Source organism: Gossypium arboreum, chromosome 9 (genome assembly GCF_025698485.1).
Source record: "Gossypium arboreum isolate Shixiya-1 chromosome 9, ASM2569848v2, whole genome shotgun sequence".
NCBI lineage: Eukaryota > Viridiplantae > Streptophyta > Magnoliopsida > Malvales > Malvaceae > Gossypium > Gossypium arboreum.
Window position 1 is genome coordinate 45005844 of NC_069078.1, and position 9451 is coordinate 45015294.

The 9451-nt window shown below is 38.5% G+C and overlaps 1 long non-coding RNA gene across 2 annotated transcripts; it reads right to left on the reverse strand.

The window, feature by feature from the left end:
- Window positions 1-389: 389 nt before the first annotated feature.
- On the reverse strand, window positions 390-8685 carry LOC128280841 (uncharacterized). Of its 2 annotated transcripts, none has more exons than XR_008271026.1 (3): window positions 8442-8685; window positions 7378-7526; window positions 390-582 (listed from the first exon to the last, which is right to left on the reverse strand). It is a non-coding gene; the product is annotated as an uncharacterized LOC128280841 (long non-coding RNA). The 2 variants fall into 2 exon arrangements; XR_008271025.1 differs by having other exon boundaries at window positions 7485-7526; window positions 8442-8642.
- Between the last annotated feature and the right edge of the window lie 766 nt (window positions 8686-9451).

Here is a 9451-nt window from a genome sequence, read left to right on the forward strand (position 1 = left end):
TGGCCGGATCTGGCATGCCACATCAAAAACGTTAAAAAAAATTTCCTAAGTCCAGAAAATCGTTCTTAATGTTCAAAAGATTAATTCATTAAGGGTTAAAGTGAATGGAAGTCATGCACCGTAAGAAACAGGAAAAGAGGTGGTGAGTCCATCTGACCGCTAAGTACCAAGCTCCTTCGGATCCAATCCTAGACATGCATACGCCATTGCCACACCTTAACGTCATGGATATTTCTAGAAAACCGATTTGATTAAGTCATTTTTAGGAAAAGTGATTAATTTTGGAAAATATTTTCATTGCGGAAGCTTTGCTTGTTGTCGTGTTATTTTGAAATCAACTGTTGTTTTTGAAAACACGCCCTAAAGCTATCCAGTTTCAACAGTTAAAATAAGTAATACCTATCTTAGTAATACATATTAAAACCATCAAAAATAAATAAGCGGCCTTATTACATTTAAAAGCCCAAAACCTCAAACGTAATTAAAAGGATGTCCAGTTCACCAGAAGAAAATCAAACTTTCAGAACGGGTGGCCACTCCGAATTCCCTCACAGCTCCAAGCCCACTATGGTTGGGGATTTCCTGCGTGGATGAAAATAAAAGGGGTGAGTTTGGGGAAACTCGATGTGTAAGGAAAACCATTCAAAGTCCAAGTCACTCAAGCCCATTGGGCCTAAGCCCATTCAGTATATCAGTGGTCTGGGCGAGCCCTTTTCAGATTACAATAAACCGGGCCTTAGCCCTTATTCAGATAACATGATGGCCCATAGGCCCATTTCAAAATACATGCAACATCAATAACATATGCAAGCCCATTTGGGTAAAAGTGATCTTGGGCCAAAGCCCTTTTCAGACATAATAAACCGGGCCTTAGCCCTTATTCAGATAACAAGATGGCCCATAGGCCCATTTCAAAATACATGCAACATCAAGAAACATATGCAAGCCCATTTGGGAGACTACTCAACCCACCAACCACTACACTCCACCCGCACCAGCCATACACTCCATGTGGGAATAGCTCAACCCACCCACCCAACACTCCACAGCTTGACCTTTGTCTCGATTATCATAGAATTGAGGCAAAGCCTCCAAGATCGTGGACAAGCCACTTTCAAGACTTCCTCCGTCAATATCCCGGTCCATGCATCGATAATAACAACATGGCATGCAGAAATAACAACGATCAAACATGCATTTAGGTCAATTTAACCCTAGGGGTATTTGGTAATTCATCTACTAGGGGTAAAGCGTAAATTTTCCACTTTTAAAGGTATTTCAGAATTTATCTATTTTAGGGTTTTTCATGCATATTCCTACTTTTCACGTACTAATGTAATCACGCATCGAGGGTTCTTCTTGAATTGGGTCCGTTGGCCCATCATTCCAATTTTGGCCTATTAAGCCCAAAAATATCGAGGGCATAGAAATCATGCACTTTGCGGTCCAAACATTGCAGCTTACCAAAAACATTAATCGATTTACCTCACGAGCATTCGCGACACTCGCAAATCTACAAAATACCGTTTTCGGCATTTCGCTTTTCGCTTTTGCCGATCTAGACTAAGAAAGAGGGTGTTAGTTACACACATTTTTATGACGATATCTTGTCGAGATCCCACACGAACGCCTACAATTGGATTACTAACACGTTAATCTAACTATTCAAATACGAACTACGATTAATCCCTTACAATATTCGCCAACCACACCTACAGATCATAGTAAGCTTATAAGAAATCAATAAGCAACTCATTAACAAATTTTTGTCAATGTTTACCACATAATCATAATTTCACTGCAAGCTGTCTTCCTGAGCAACAGTCACTAAATTATTTATAGCTGGAGCTACGAAACTCCAAATCAAGTGCCGTTAATTTTCCTTGAAAATAGACTCATATATCTTATATCCATAAAATTTTCAGAATTTTTGGTTTATACAATCAATACCAGATTTTTCTCAAAGTTTCCCATGTTTCACTGTTTGACTAATCTGACCACTCTTCATTACGAATCAAATTTCTCATTGTACAGAATTCAAAATATGTTCTTGTTTATTTCATTAGAAACTAAACTCAATAAGCTTTAATCACATCATTTATTCAGCTTCTAATTCATCTCCCACAATTTATGGTGATTTTCCAAAGTCACGTTACTGCTGCTGTCCCAAGCAGATTTATTACCAAATCACTCTTTCATACACCTATCTTGCATGCATGTTATTTAAACATGTATATCACCAATCAATCATCACATATCTATGATTTTACTTAAGTATAATCTCCATTTCATCATTTTAAAGCACAACACGTTAGCTGATTTTTCCCTTTAACATCTAAGGCACATGCATGCTTATTTGTTTGGCTCAACTTCACATATCTTCCATTTTTCATCAAAAGAACATGAAACAACAACCATTTCCTTCATTTTAATTCATGACCAAATGCTCACAACACAACTAAAAATCAAAATATACTTCAAGAGTTAAGGTAGAATCAAGAAGAACTCATGAACCTCAAAATAGAAGCAAGGTACCAAGAACTTACCTTCAATTTTCCTCCTCCTAATGACCAAATACTCAAGAGCTTTCTCCTCTCTTTCTCTTCTCTAACTTTCAGCTATGATGAACAAAGATGGACAAAACTTTGTTCTTTTCACCCTTTTCTTTTAATAAAACTTCATATTTCATCCATTTAATTCTTTAATACAAAAGACATGAAATTCTTATCATGAAACATTTATCTAAACCATTATCATGAAACATTTACCTAACCCATTATCATGGAATATTTACCTAATCCATTATCATGGAACATTTACCTAACCCATTATCAATTTGTATCAATTTGTACCATAAATTATGGATATCAAGTACTCATATTGTCTACAACAACATGATGGCTAGCCACTTCATGTAAAATGGGAGGTTTGTCATGCAAATCCTCCTATTTTGCACTCCTATTTATTTGGCCACTTCAATTTAGCCTATAGCATTTTCAAACATTTTCACATAAGTCCTATTTCATAATTTCACTCCCTTTTTCTTATGGAACAAAAATTAACTAAAATTACCGGGTTCTATCTTAAGCTTGGGCTTTTTAGAGGCCCACTAACATAATTAAACCTATGCCAACATTCATAGGATTCCCGAAAATTGGGGCGTTACAACTCTACCCTTCTTAAAGAAATTTCGTCCTCGAAATTTACCTAATCCAAACAGATGAGGGTATTCTTTGTTGCATCGTCTCTTCGGCTCCCAAACTCGAAGTTTCCTTCCTTAACTTGTTGAAAACGAGCGACCAAAGACTCATATTCCAACCTGCTTCCTTAATCTCGATCCACCCGAGTTGGCCTCACTTGTAACTCACCAACAGACTTCCATCATCATACTGACTCAGACGAGCAAACATTGCTCTCGGATCGATATAGCTCACGACTTAGAGCATCGGCAACCACATTAGCCTTGCTCGAGTGATACTCGATCGAGCAGTCATAATCCTTAAGCAACTCAATCCATCTCCTTTGCCTAAGGTTCAGCTCCTTCGAGTCATCAAATACTTAAGACTCTTATGGTCGTGTATATAATACACCTTTCTCCGTACAAGTAATGTCTCCAAATCTTAAGTGCAAATATCACTGCGCCAACTCCAAATCATGAGTCAAATAGTTTCCCTCGTGAGGCTTAAGCTATCGTGATGCATATGCAACCACCTTACCCTCTTGCATTAACACGCAGCCTAAACCCACGTGTGATGCTTCACTGCATACAGAAAATCCTTCCTGACTCGGTTGAATTAACACAGTGTGCTTCAATGTAACTTTCTTCAACTTCTCAAAAGCTTCTTCTGTTTCTTAGTCTATACAAATGGTACTCCTTTCCTTATGAGTTTTGTTAGAGGTGCCGCCATCACGAAAAACCTTCTACAAACCTTTTGTAGTATCCCGCCATCCTAGGAAACTCCGTATTTCGATAATCGACCTAGGTGGCTTCTATTCCAAAATCGCTTCAATTTTCCGAGGATCCACTTTAATCCCTCGCAGAGACCACATGTCCTAAGAAAGTTACCTCCTCAACCAAAATTCACACTTGCTGAACTTCACAAAGAGTTCCTTCTCCTTAATACTTACAAAGACTATACGGAGATGTTCATCATGTTTCGTTTAGTTTGAATATACCAGGATATCGTCAATAAAGATGACTATGAACCGATCCAAAATGGTTGGAACACACGATTTATCGATCCATAAATCTTTGCAGGAGCGTTCGTTAGTCTAAATGGCATAACCGTAAACTCGTAATGACCATACCGAGTCCTAAATGTCGTCTTTTGGATATCATCTCCTTGACCCTTAATCGATGATATCCGGATCGAAGGTCGATCTTGGAAAATCTGAAGCTCCTCTAAGTGGTCGAATAGATCGTCAATCCTTGGCGGTGGATACTTATTCTTAATCGTCCGTTTGTTCAATGGCGATAATCAATGCACATCCGCATCGTACCATCCTTCTTTTTCACGAATAGCACCGGTGCTCCCCATGGAGACACGCTTGGCCTAATAAAGCCCCTATCCAACAACTCTTGAATTTGAGCATTTAACTCTACTAACTCCTTGGTGCCATCCTATACGATGCGATAGACACAGGCACCATTCCAGCAACAAGTCTATTCCAAACTCAACTTCTCAATTCGGAGGCAATCACGAAGCTCCTCGGAAAAACATCTTAGAACTCCTTTACGGTCCTAACCTTATCCATTGTCGGTCCCTCCTCTTCCGATCGACTTACAAATACCAAATAGACCTCACAACCTTCCGAATCCACTTTTCGGCTCTTAATGCCGACACCACATTGGACAAATAATCCTTCGCCACCTATCACCATAACCTCCTCATCCTTTGTGGTCCTTAACTCCATTCGTTTAGCAGCACAATCCAGATTCGCTTTATGCTTAACAAGCCAGTCCATTCCCAAAATGAGATCAAACTCTCCGAATGGTAACTCCATCAGATCTCCAAGGAAAATCTTACCTTGAGTTTCTAAGGGTACATTCCTATACAGTTTATCTACCCTAACCGAGTGACCCAAGGGACTTAGTACAGATACCCCACTCACAATCTCCTCAGAGCAGTCCAAGTTGTCCATAATCCGCTCTGTGGCCTCCAACCAATACTCCGCCACATTTGGGGCTATACCAGACACGCCCTTAAAGATCTCCTCTCCGTTTGCCCGAAGTCGTTCAGAAATGGATCCCCGAACTCCATTGCCCGTACTTGCCCCAGTAACCCTTTCCAGAACATGAAGCATTTCCTGTGACAGGGCATCATCCCCGGCACTGCGGTCATGAGACTCTACCTCTATTGCCAGTGGTACCGGTGCATCCACCGCCGGCATATGTCTCGAAGATGAAGATCTCGCTCGAACACTTTCTCGGCCCCGTCTACGGCCTCTTGTACTCATATCGTATTATCTTGATTACGAATTTTTATGCATCAATTAATATTCCAATGTTTATTACAGATGTTTTATGAATCGCATAAAGAGTTGAGAGTTTGTTTTCGCAGAATCAAGTCTAGCTACGCCCGATCTCTTATCGATTTTCCTATGGTTTCAGATCATCCTATCTAGAGTATCCTAGCGAGATTTCAAGATGATAGATAAGTCAGAAAAATATTCAGAAGAGTTCAGAGTAATACTTACAGACTTGAGCCGGAGATTCGGAATGCCACCTTCTAAAGACTAAATTTTGAAAATCGAGTTTTTCGCATTCTTTATAAAATTTTCGTTTTCGAAAATCTTTGTTTTTGTAAACCCATTCCACAGCCGAGTAGTTGCAACCTAGGCTCTGATACCACTAAATGTAGCACCCCAAACCCGGCCGAGAAGTTATGGCCGGATCCGGCATGCCACATCAAAAACGTTAAAAAAAATTTCCTAAGTCCAGAAAATCGTTCTTAATGTTCAAAAGATTAATTCATTAAGGGTTAAAGTGAATGGAAGCTGTGCACCAGGTAAGAAACCGGAAAAGAGGTGGTGAGTCCATCGGACTGCTTAAGTACCAAGCTCCCTTCAGATCCAATCCTAGACATGCATACTGCCATTGCCACACCTTAACGTCATGGATATTTCTAGAAAACCGATTTGATTAAGTCATTTTTAGGAAAAGTGATTAATTTTGGAAAATATTTTCATTGCGGAAGCTTTGCTTGTTGTCGTGTTATTTTGAAATCAACTGTTGTTTTTGAAAACACGCCCTAAAGCTATCCAGTTTCAACAGTTAAAATAAGTAATACCTATCTTAGTAATACATATTAAAACCATCAAAAATAAATAAGCGGCCTTATTACATTTAAAAGCCCAAAACCTCAAACGTAATTAAAAGGATGTCCAGTTCACCAGAAGAAAATCAAACTTTCGAGCGGTGGCCACTCGAATTCCCTCACGACTCAAGCCCACTATGGTTGGGGATTTCTGCGTGGATGAAAATAAAAGGGGTGAGTTTGGGAAACTCGGTGTGTAAGGAAAACCATTCAAAGTCCAAGTCACTCAAGCCCATTGGGCCTAAGCCCATTCAGTAATGATGGTCTTGGGCGAGCCCTTTTCAGATTACAATAAACTGGGCCTTAGCCCCTTATTCAGATAACAGTATGGCCCATAGGCCCATTTCAAAATACATGCAACATCAATAACATATGCAAGCCCATTTGGGTAACAGTGATACTGGGCCAGAGCCCTTTTCAGATTACAATAAACCGGGCCTTAGCCCCTTATTCAGATAACAGTATGGCCCATAGGCCCATTTCAAAATACATGCAACATCAGTAAACATATGCAAACCCATTTGGGGAGACTACTCAACCCACCAACCACTACACTCCACCCGTACCAGCCATACACTCCATGTGGGGAATAGCTCAACCCACCCATTTAACACTCCACATTGCGACCTTTGCCGCTCGATTATCATAAATTGAGGCAAAGCCTCCAAGACGTGGACAAGCCACTTTCGATACTTCCTCCGTCAATATCCCGGTCCCATGCATCGATAATAACAACATGGCATGCAATAAATAACAACAATCAAACATGCATTTAGGTCAATTTAACCCTAGGGTATTTGGTAATTCATCTACTAGGGGTAAAACTGTAAATTTTCCACTTTTAAAGGTATTTCAGTAATTTATCTATTTTAGGGTTTTTCATGCATATTCCTACTTTTCACGTACTAACAGAATCACGTACCGAGGGTTCTTACCGAATTGGGTCCGTTGGCCCATCATTCCAATTTTGGCCTATTAAGCCCAAAAATATCGAGGGCATAGAAATCATGCACTTTGCAGTCCAAACATTGCAGCTTACCAAAAACATTAATCGATTTACCTCACGAGCATTCGCACACTCGCAAATCTACAAAATACCAGTTTTCGGCATTTCGGCTTTTCGGCTTTTGCCGATCTAGACTAAGAAAGAGGGTGTTAGTTACACACCTGTTTGCGACGATATGCTGACGAGATCCACACACGAACCGCCTACAATTGGATTACTAACACGTTAATCTAACTATTCAAATACGAACTACGTATTAATCCCTTACAATATTCGCCAACCACACCTACAGATCATAGTAAGCTTATAAGAAATCAATAAGCAACTCATTAACAAATTTTGTCAATGTTTACCACATAATCATAATTTCACTGCAAGCTGTCTTCCGAGCAACAGTCACTAAATTATTTATAGCTGGAGCTACGAAACTCCAAATCAAGTGCCGTTAATTTTCCTTGAAAATAGACTCATATATCTTATATCCATAAAATTTTCAGAATTTTTGGTTTATCCAATCAATACCAGATTTTTCTCAAAGTTTCCCATGTTTCACTGTTTGACTAATCTGACCACTCTTCATTACGAATCAAATTTCTCATTGTACAGAATTCAAAATATGTTCTTGTTTATTTCATTAGAAACTAAACTCAATAAGCTTTAATCACATCATTTATTCAGCTTCTAATTCATCTCCCACAATTTATGGTGATTTTCCAAAGTCACGTTACTGCTGCTGTCCCAAGCAGATTTATTACCAAATCACTCTTTCATACACCTATCTTGCATGCATGTTATTTAAACATGTATATCACCAATCAATCATCACATATCTATGATTTTACTTAAGTATAATCTCCATTTCATCATTTTAAAGCACAACACGTTAGCTGATTTTTCCCTTTAACATCTAAGGCACATGCATGCTCATTTGTTTGGCTCAACTTCACATATCTTCCATTTTTCATCAAAAGAACATGAAACAACAACCATTTCCTTCATTTTAATTCATGACCAAATGCTCACAACACAACTAAAAATCAAAATATACTTCAAGAGTTAAGGTAGAATCAAGAAGAACTCATGAACCTCAAAATAGAAGCAAGGTACCAAGAACTTACCTTCAATTTTCCTCCTCCTAATGACCAAATACTCAAGAGCTTTCTCCTCTCTTTTCTCTTCTCTAACTTTCAGCTATGATGAACAAAGATGGACAAAACTTTGTTCTTTTCACCCCTTTTTCTTTTAATAAAACTTCATATTTCATCCATTTAATTCTTTAATACAAAAGACATGAAATTCTTATCATGAAACATTTATCTAAACCATTATCATGAAACATTTACCTAACCCATTATCATGGAATATTTACCTAATCCATTATCATGGAACATTTACCTAACCCATTATCAATTTGTATCAATTTGTACCATAAATTATGGATATCAAGTACTCATATTGTCTACAACAACATGATGGCTAGCCACTTCATGTAAAATGGGAGGTTTGTCATGCAAATCCTCCTATTTTGCACTCCTATTTATTTGGCCACTTCAATTTAGCCTATAGCATTTTCAAACATTTTCACATAAGTCCTATTTCATAATTTCACTCCCTTTTTCTTATGGAACAAAAATTAACTAAAATTACCGGGTTCTATCTTAAGCTTGGGCTTTTTAGAGGCCCACTAACATAATTAAACCTATGCCAACATTCATAGGATTCCCGAAAATTGGGGCGTTACACCTAAAGCTATCCAATTTCAACAGTTAAATATAAATATTACCTATCTTAATAAAACATATAAAAACCATCAAAAATAAATAAGCGGCCTTATTACATTTAAAAGCCTAAAACCTCAAACGTAATTAAAAGGATGTCCAGTTCACCAGAAGAAAATCAAGCTTTGAACGGGTGGCCACTCCAATTCCTCACAGCCCAAGCCCACTATGGTTGGGGATTACCTGCGTGGATGAAAATAAAAGGGGTGAGTTTGGGGAAACTCAGTGTGTAAAATAACCCAACCATAGTCTAAATTAGCTCAACCTACAGAAACGGAATAAGTTGGCCTTAACCCAGAACAGAAATTCAGAATAAAGCCCATAGGCCCATAACAGAACAAAACAGATAT